The following is a 10,277-nucleotide window of genomic DNA, read 5'->3' on the forward strand; positions in this document are numbered from 1 at the left end:
GTAAGTGGGTCTGGGTGGGTTACTCTTCGGAGGGTCGGTGTGGACTGGTTGGGCCGAAGGGCCTGTTTCCATACCGTAGGGAATCTAACCTTAAAAAAAATCTAATACAACAAAGCATTTTGAATACAGACAGGAGCTGCCTGTCCTGAATTTCTGAACTTACAGAGATGATTTTTCCAAACTCTGCTTGCAGGGTATGAGAAGGGGAGGATTTAAAGACAGAAGATCTAACACAAGGATCACATTAAGATCTGACAGATTCACTTGACTCGTCAGGAACAGAATGTCATCAGCTTTGGAACACAGAGCTGTGTGTTTGTTCTGTCTGTGGGGACAGACCTGAAACAGCAGCGTGACTGAAAAATGTGAAAGACAACAGCAGGGAAAGTGTGTGTGTGTGTGTGTGTGTGTGTGTGTGTGTGTGTGTGTGTGTGTGTGTGTGTGTGTGTGTGTGTGTGTGTGTAGAACGTTTAACCTGGTAATCCAGTGCACATAGAGACAAGGGCAGAGACGCAATGAAGAAATCATGGAGATGTGAAGACTGTACTGAAGGATAAGAATTTCTGATTCGAAGGTGCTGATGAATCCTTGCTGGCAATTCTTCCTGATGTGCTTCGCAGCAGCATCTTCATTTTGAAATTTAATTATCAGGGAAGACAATACTTCACAAGCATATCGATAAAACCTCATCAATAAACATGGAGATTGACAAGAACAGGAATTCACTGAGTTTCTTTGTTGATGACACAACAGCAGAAGCAAGAAAAATGGTGGTAATAACTTATGAGCCTCCTAAGAGTATTTTGGTGTAGGACAGAGCCTACAGGAAGAGTTAATGAGGTATGTACATTAGAAACCATAATAATCACGGGTGACTTTAATCTTTGTGTGGACCGTGAATCTGATTTTCAAAGGTAGCCTAGAAACTTTTTTTTGCTGGTCCATATTTGGACAGTTTTTAAGATTAGTAAGTTCTGGAGTCATCTAAGAAACAGGCTATTGTTATGGACCAGACCAAACCCCCTTCAAATGTGTTGAGGATACAGCCTAGACCTTAGCTTTATATCTTATTTAAAGACATGTGTAAGGTGCTGTGTTCCAGATTAAATTCAATTAGTCACATTACTTGACTTTAGTAAAAATATGTGTCATTCTTAAATCTGGTGAAAAGAAAGAAGAATTGGCATAAGCTTAACAGAATGGTAAATTATTTAACCACTAAACCGCAACTGTTCCAATACGGTAATATCCCATAAACACTCCCTTGGCAAAATCAAATTCAGTAAAATAGACTGTCTCACATGCAGTGTTTTTTTCCCCAGTCCAGGAGAACAGAATACCAACAGAAAATTCTGGCAGCAAAAGCGAACTCCAGCTATCTGCTCTGACAAAGAATGATGAAACAGCTTCCACAGCCAACTTCAAACCCCCAACAATTAAAAACTAAATTAAAATCATGGTTCTATGGGAGCCTAACACCCATTCATGCTGTTTCCATTGTTTCAAGTTTTTAAAAAAACCCAGGGCCTCACAAGCTGTTTACTTTAGAACATAGAACATAGAACAATACAGCACAGAACAGGCCCTTCGGCCCACGATGTTGTGCCGAACATTTGTCCTAACTTAAGCACCTATCCATATACCTATCCAATTGCCGCTTAAAGGTCACCAATGATTCTGACTCTGCCATTCTCACAGGCAGAGCATTCCATGCCCCCACCACTCTCTGGGTAAAGAACCTAGCCCTGACATCCCCCCTTTGTTGATTTTGAAGAGACAACTCTATAGTCCTGGCTCAAAACCTCTCTGAATAAAAAAGACAAAATGCACCCCTCAAAGCCATAGTAGCTTCACTTCTCACTGAAAAGAATGAACCACAATAAACAAAGATGGCATAATTTAAAAAGATCTTTAGTCTTACACAATTACTACACTACAATACATATCCATTGACTAATGCAAATCTTCAATATTACAGTCCATTTCTTCCACCACTGAACACCATTGTTTTCTTTCATGATAATGTATCGGTAACTATCTTCCCCCACCCTGCCATTTAGTTTTCAAGTAAAATGACTTGAACTTCATCTGAATTATCGAGGTATTTTAACCTTTAAAATTTTCCAAAAATGTTAAGGCGTTTTGATCAGTATAAGTACAATTGTCCCAGACACATTTATTGACAACATAAATATTGAAATGTTGTGACATCAACATCAAACTCAGGGTCTTCCCAATTGTGGAATATTTCTGTTGATGAATATTCAACTTTCTGGAAAAATCTCCAAAAGATCTTTAGACTTTCTCATTGTCTTCTTGCAAGAGTACTGCACCAGTATCCAAATCACTCATATCGATAGCCACCTTGAATGGCTTTGCCATTTGCAATTAGATGTGGCTAACACTGAGGCTGTAGTTAACACAGCTCTCAGGCTGTCAAATGCCTTCTGATGTTCTACCATCCTCTGAAATTTTCTGCACGTCTTCAACAACTCTGTCAGTGGAGTAATGTCACTGCTAAACTTTGGTATGAATTTTTGATTAAAAACCATTCAGTCCCAGGAATTGTAGCACTTCCCGTTTCATCAATGATATGGGAAACTCCCCAATACTCTCTGTTTTCACATCCCATGGGGACATTTATCCATGTCCAATAATATGGCTTAGGAATGTGACTTGGATATTTGCAAACTCCCTCTTAACCAGGTTTATCACCAAGCCCACCTTTTGTATTTGATGAAACAATTTTGATAGATGCTCCAAATGTTTCTTCCATGTGTGATTAAAAATCGCCAGACCATCTATGTACACCACACATTTGTGTGATCCCAAAATGACCTTTTTGATTTATCTTTGAAAAGTAGTTGGTGCATTTTATAAACCACGTGGTATAATTTTATGCGAGGAAAGTCCATTTGCTGTCACAAATGCTGAAATTTCCTTCGTGCTCTCAGATGAAGTACCCCTCAAATTAGTTCAGCTTCAAAATGTAAGTTTCTTGTCCTACCTTCTCAATAAAGTCTTCCAGCCATGCAATAGGATATGAGTCAGACTTCATAACTGCATTGAGTTTGCTATAATCAATACATACCATTTGGTTTTGACACCATCATTATGGTTGAGCTCCATTCATTGCAACTCAATTTGAACACATCTCATGTGAGCATGCTTTCAATCTCTTTCTGAACTTGTGCCAATGTTAGAGGGTTAAGCCTATAAAGATGTTGCTTAATTGGAACAGCATTTCCTATTGCTACATCATACGTAATCATTTTAGTACTTCCTGGCTTATTCCCACATAACTCTCCGTGTGATAGTAATAACTCTTCCAGGTAATTTTGATTCTCCTCTGGAAGGAAACTGAATAATTTATCCCAATATTTGAGAGCTCCCTCATTACCCAGTTTAATTTGAGGAACATTAAAATCAGAATCAACTGGATTTGGTTCTTCACTCCAAAGTGGAAGCTGAGGGGTGACCTTGTAGAGGTTCATGAGGGGCATGGATGGGGTAAATAGACAGTCTTTTCCCTGGGGTGGGGGAGTCCAGAACTAGAGGGCATAGGTTTAGGATGAAAGGGGAAAGATATAAAAGAGACCTAAGGGGCAACTTTTTCACACAGAGGGTGGTACGTGTATGGAATGAGCTGCCAGAGGAAGTGGTGGAGGCTGGTACAATTGCAACATTTAAAAGGCATCTGGATGGGCATATGAATAGGAAGGGATTGGAGGGATATGGGCCGGGTGCTGGCCAGTGGGACCAGATGGGGTTGGGATATCTGGTTGGCATGGACAGGTTGGACTGAAGGGTCTGTTTCCATGCTGTACATCTTTATGACTCTATTATTTATACATTCGTGTCCTCTTTGTGGATCATGTCCCAAAACTAAACACGACCGAAAGATTCATTTATTAATGAAGGCATTCTCTAGTCTCTCATGTTGAAGGTGTGTTGTGACTGGAGGACAATCCTCTCATCCCTGGAATGAATCCAGTAAACATTCCTGAGATGCCTTCGAAGGCAAGTATTTCCCTCCCTGGTTTAGGAGATCATTACTGCGCCAAATTCGATTTGTGTGCTCACTAAAACTAACACAATTGCAGCAAAACTTTTATATTCAACTTTACCGATCTGATTCCAGGAAATTGACGATTGCTCATTCCTGATGAAGGGCTTTTGCCCGAAACGTCGATTTTCCTGCTCCTCGGATGCTGCCTGACCTGCTGCGCTTTTCCAGCACCACTCTAATCGTGAGTGAAAAACCCATGGCCGATGTTTCACCCTGCCTTCTCATGTGAACTCTGAGCAGCCCTGCAGCTCGGGTCCATTGAGAGTGGAACTGAGCAAGTGCTTTGCTGGGGTTCCACTGATCTGGGACAGTCCTGTCAGATTGTAGCAGCTGCCCGGCCCTAGCAGAAAACCAGGCAAAAGTGAGGACTGCAGATGCTGGAAACCATTAGATCAGAATGGTGCTGGAAAAGCACAGCAGGTCAGGCAGCATCAGAGGAACAGGAAAATCGACATTTCGGGCAAAAGCCCTTCATCAGGAATAGAGGCAGGAAGCCTCCGGGGTGGAGAGATAAATGAGAGGGGTCGTGGGGAGGGGGGAAGGTAGCCAAGAGTACAATAGGTGAATGGGGATGGGGATGGAGGTGACAGGTCAGAGAGGAGGGTAGTGCAGATAGGTGGGAAGGAAGATAGGCAGGTAGAACAGGTCATGGGGACGGTGCTGAGCTGGAAGGTTGGAACTGGGGTAAGGTGGCGGGAGGGAAAATGAGGAAACTGGTGAAGTCCACATTGATGCCCTGGGGTTGAAGTGTTCCGAGGCAGAAGATGAGGCGTTCTTCCTCCAGGCATCGGGTGGTGAGGGAGCGGCGGTGAAGGGGGCCCAGGACCTCCGTGTCCTCAGAGAGTGGGAGGGGAAACTGAAATGTTCAGCCACAGAGCTTTGGAGTTGATTGGTGCGGGTGTCCCGGAGATGTTCCCTAAAGCGCTCTGCTAGGAGGCGTCCAGTCTCCCCAATGTAGAGGAGACCCCATCGGGAGCAACAGATACAATAAATGGTATTGGTGGAGGTGCAGGTAAAACTGGTATGCCTTGGATGGAGGTGAGGGAGGAGGTGTGGGCGCAGGTTTTGCAATTCCTGGGGTGGCAGGGGAAGGTGCCAGGACGGGAGGGTGGGTTGTTGGGGGGCGTGGACCTAACCGGGTAATCACGGAGGGAATGGTCTTTGCGGAAAGCGGAAAGGGATGTGGAGGGAAATATATCCCTGGTGGGGGGGTCCGTTTGATGGTGGTGGATGATTTGGTTAATGCGAAGGTTGATAGGGTGGAAGGTGAGCACCAGGGGCATTCTGTCCTTGTTACAGTTGGAGGTGTGGGGTCTGAGGGCAGAGGTGCAGGATGCGGATGAGATGCGTTGGAGGGCACCTTTAACCACATGAGAAAGGAAACTGCGATCTCTAAAGAAGGAGACCATCTGGCGTATTCTGTGGTGGAACTGGTCCTCCTGGGAGCAGATACGGCAGAGGCGGAGGAATTGGGAATATGGTATGGCATTTTTACAAGAGGTAGGGTGGGAAGAGGTGTAATCCAGGTAGCTGTGAGAGTCAGTTGGTTTGTAAAAAAATGTCAGTGTCAAGTCGGTCATCATTAATGGAGATGGTGAGGTCCACGAAGGGGAGGGAGATGTCAGAGATGATCCAGGTAAATTTAAGGTCAGGGTGGAATGTAGTGGTGAAGTTGATGAATTGCTCAACCTCCTCACGGGAGCACGAGGTGGCGCCGATGTGGTTATCAATGTAGTGGAGGAAGAGATGGGGAATGGTGCTGGTGTAACTATGGAAGATGGACTGATCTACGTAGCCGACAAAGAGACAGGCTTAGCTGGGGCTCATATGGGTGCCCATGGCTACCCCTTTGGTATGGAGGAAGTGGGAGGATTCGAAGGAGGAATTGTTAAGGGTGAGGACAAGTTCAGCCAAACAAATGAGAGTGTCGGTGGAAGGGTACTGTTGGGGACGTCGGGTGAGGAAGAAATGGAGGGCTTGGAGGCCCTGGTCATAGTGGATGGAGGTGTAGAGGGATTGGATGTCCTTGGTGAAGATGAGGCATTGGGGGCCGGGGGAACGGAAGTCTTGGAGGAGTTGGAGGGCGTTGGTGGTATCTCGAACATATGAAGGGAGTTTCTGACTAGGGGGGATAGGACAGTATCGAGGTAGGTCGAGATGGGTTCAGTGGGACAGGAGCATGCTGAGACAATGGGTCGACCAGGGTGGTCAGGCTTGTGGATCTTGGGAAGGAGATAGAATTGGGCGGTGCGGGGTTCTTGAACTACGAGGTTGGAAGCTGTGGGTGGGAGATCTCCTGAGGTGATGAGGTTCTGTATGGTCTGGGAGATGATGGTTTGGAGTATGTTGGAGGCAATTGAAGGGGTCCTCGGAAGGTGGGCGGGATTGTAAAAGTTAGCTCAGAGGCGGGAAGCAGTGGAAGAAGTGTTTGACATCCCAATGCATATTAAATTCATTGATGCGTGGATGGAGGGGGATAAAGCCTTTGCTGATCCCCATAGCAGAAAACCGTTTCTTGTAGGATTGCTGTGTGAAGATGAGCCGTGGAAACCAAACAGGCCGCACGGAAAACTCCCATATTAATTTTCCTGAGGGAAGGGTTTCCGGTTTACAATTCTCTATTCCCCACCAGCTCTGCATCTTTCTCTGGCTCTGATGAAAAGACATTTGATGAAATTTCATAGTTAACATTGCTTACTTTGGGCACATGTGTGACACTGACCCCTCACTTCCCAAGTGGTTGTGAGGGAATCACAGGTCATACTGAATGGAAACAGACCCTTTGCTCCAACTTAACAATGTTGACCATATTTCCCAAATTGAGCTCATCCCATTTGCCTGCATGTGGCCCATATCCTTCTAAACTTATTCATCTGTGTGTCCAAATGTCTTTCAAATGTTGAAAAAGTACCTGCACTTCTTACTTCCTTTGGCAGTTCATTCCCTATAACAGCCACCCTCTGTGCGAAAAAGTTGCCTCTCAGGTCCCTTTTAAATCTTCTTCTCTCACCTTAAAATTATGGCCTCTAGTTTTGAAATCCTCAACCCAAAGGGAAAGATTTGAGCTATAGGGAGAGGCTGAATAGGCTGGGACTGTTTTCCCTGGAGTGTCAGAGGCTGAGGGGTGACCTTATAGAGGTTTATAAAGTCATGAGGGGTATGGATAGGGTAAATAGACAAAGTATTTTCCCTGGGGTGAGGGAGTCCAGAACTAGAGGGCATAGGTTTAGGGTGAGAGAGGAAAGATATAAAAGGGACCTAAGGGGCAACTTTTTCGCGCAGAGGGTGGTGCGTGTATGGAATGAGCTGCCAGAGGAAGTAGTGGAACATGGTACAATTACAACACTTAAAAAAGCATCTGGATGGGTATATGAACAGGAAGGATTTAGAGGGATATGACCCAAGTGCTGAAAAATAGGATTAGATTAGGTTCGGATATATAGTCGGCATGGACAAGTTGGACCAAAGGGTCCGTGCTGTACATCTCTGTTACCTTTGCTATTCACCTTACCCACTCCTCTCGTGATTTTATAAAGATTACCCCTCAACCTCCTACACTCCAGTGAAATAAAGTCTCAGCTTTACCAGCACTAGCTTTCGGAGTGCTGCTTCTTCATCAGGGAGCTGGAGAGCAGGATCATAAAACACAGAATTTATCACAAAAGATCTCAGTGTCATGTCTGCAACTGATATGATATACTGAATGAACATAGATTATTGTTGCATGTGATCTTACACTATAAATCCTGTGTGCTACGATCCTGCCCCACTAGCTACCTGATGAAGGAGCAGCGCTCCGAAAGCTAGTGCTTCCAAATAAACCTGTTGGACTGTAACCTGGTGTTGCGTGATTTTTAACTTTGTCCGCCAACAGCACCACCACATCAGTATTTTGTTGTTGTAATTGTTGATAAAGTGTTTTGTTTTCAAGCTAATGTCAAGTTAACAAGACGACAGAACAAATCAATGAAAAGCATCTTGAGCTGGATTGGATTTGAACACACATCCTCATGGTCAGGAGTCTATCATGCTACAAACTCACACTGTTTGCTCTGCTCTCCCTTGAAATATATTTATATGTTGAATTAAATTTTCCTAATTTTCATTTGAATTTTGTTCTGTCAGGTTCATGATTCATTTAAATTGTTTTCATGGGCGTCTGCTGGTTTCCAGGCAGACCCATTGTTCCTATTACTGAGACTTGCTGGCAGTAGAGGGAGTTTTTCAGTATATATTTACACATTGGTATAGTAAAATGGCCGAATGGGCAGTGCTTCTCAAACCTTTTGGTTTGAAAGAGGGTCTAAAAGGAGACCGTGGAAAAGTGTAGACAATTGAGTTCCAGGAGAGGAGGTTGCTCTAGATGTGTTCCCAAGTTGAAGTCTCAGGATGGTAGATATATTGGGAGGAACAGAGATCACTGCTTCTGAATATCACGAAAACAGAAAATGAGACCAAATTGACCATTTTACAGAATGCAAGAGAGGTATAAGACAATATGCTATAGTCCTAGGTAAGTCCAATTCCACACCAAAACCTGGCTTGATAGATAAGTTTATAGATAAATCTTATAGATAATAAGATATTTTTACAGTTTGTTGACTGCATTGGTCAGCCACTTAACCTAAAAACCTATAAAATTCTAACAAAGACAAAGTAAATATAGGAATGTTGTTGCCAATGAGCCAGAAGCTAAGATCTAGGGGGCACAGTCTAAGGATACGAGGTAGGCTATTTAGGACTGCGATGAAGAGGAATGTTTTCACCCAGAGAGTGGTGAGCCTGTAGAATTCTCAGCTACTTAAATATGAACTTTGTCTAACTCCCTATATTCTGTTGGCCCAGCTCTGATTTTACCCGGAAGCTCAGATCTGACACAGCGCAGGTAGTGGTCATGCAAGCTCCTTCCTTCTAACTCTACAGATGCTAGAATCCAACGTAGACAAGCAGGAGGCTGGAAGGATCCAGCCAGCCAGGCAGCATCAGGAGGGGGAGAAGTCAGGACTGATGAAGGGTTACGCCCAAACCGTTGACTTCTTCCTCTCCTGCTGCTGCCTGGCTGGCTGTGTTCTTCCAGCTCCCTGCTTGTCTACTTATCATCAAATGGCTGCACAGACTACATGGGCTGAACGGCTTAATTTCTGCTCCTATATCTTATATTAGGATATAACATAATATAAGGCCATATCCAGAGTCTTTCCATCGTTGTCCTGCCAATAAATCCACATGGCATTAATTTTCAAGGCCTTTGCCTGTAATTCAGACAACAATCAGCAGAGGGCAGAATTAACAAAGCATTGGAACTGGACCTATTGCCCTCCATTGCATTTTACCGACACGGTATATAAAATTTATTCTCATTTTTCATGTGAATAGGGGCCGTCGGAATGGTGTTTAATAAAGATAAGTGTCCATTGAGCAGAAGGAAATTGCTTGTGATTTGGAAACATTCCTTCCTGAACTCACTGTCACTCTATAACAGGGAGAGCTGAAAAACAGTAAAAGCGAATTACTGCGGATGCTGGAATCTGAAACCAAAAGAGAAAATGCTGGAAAATCTCAGCAGGTCTGGCAGCATCTGTCAGGAGAGAAAAAAACTCTTACAGGTGCTGCCAGAGAAAAGTTTTTTTCTCTCTTTACAGATGCTGCCAGACCTGCTGAGATTTTCCAGCATTTTCTCTTTTTGGATTGAAAAGTAATGATGGTTGTTTATAAAAGATCAGTTAAAAGCAATTAACAACTGAACGAAGCGGTGCACAGAGGGAGGCGAATGCATGTAAGTTCCCGTCATTTTTGGCTTCTCACAGTACATCGTTGCAATGCAGGTGAAAACGAGGACCATAAAGTTGTGCTTTTCAAATTAATTTCGAGCCCCATGACAAACAAGTGTAAAACTGCAGCCGCAGATACACTGAGCCTGACGTGATTTGAACACGCAACCTTCTGATCTGGAGTCAGACGCGCTACCGTTGCGCCACAAGCTCATACGACTAACAGCGAGTATCCTTGGTATATATTTCAACCTTGGTAATAGGAAATGCCACCAAAGTTTTTTTTCAAAATGCCAATGGTCTTTCAAAACAGTGCACAAATTATGTTCCACAAATTAAACAAAAAACTTCCAGATACGTTCAAAAGATCTTAGTGTGACAACGAAAGTAAAAGCAGAATCTTTTCCCCCAGAATATCCTTTACGGATATTCAATAC

At 43.8% G+C, this 10,277-nt stretch overlaps 1 non-coding gene across 1 annotated transcript; it reads right to left on the reverse strand.

The window, feature by feature from the left end:
* Positions 1-9,981: 9,981 nt before the first annotated feature.
* On the reverse strand, positions 9,982-10,053 carry trnaw-cca (transfer RNA tryptophan (anticodon CCA)). The gene has a single exon. It is a non-coding gene; the product is annotated as a tRNA-Trp (tRNA).
* Between the last annotated feature and the right edge of the window lie 224 nt (positions 10,054-10,277).

Source organism: Hemiscyllium ocellatum, chromosome 46 (genome assembly GCF_020745735.1).
Source record: "Hemiscyllium ocellatum isolate sHemOce1 chromosome 46, sHemOce1.pat.X.cur, whole genome shotgun sequence".
NCBI lineage: Eukaryota > Metazoa > Chordata > Chondrichthyes > Orectolobiformes > Hemiscylliidae > Hemiscyllium > Hemiscyllium ocellatum.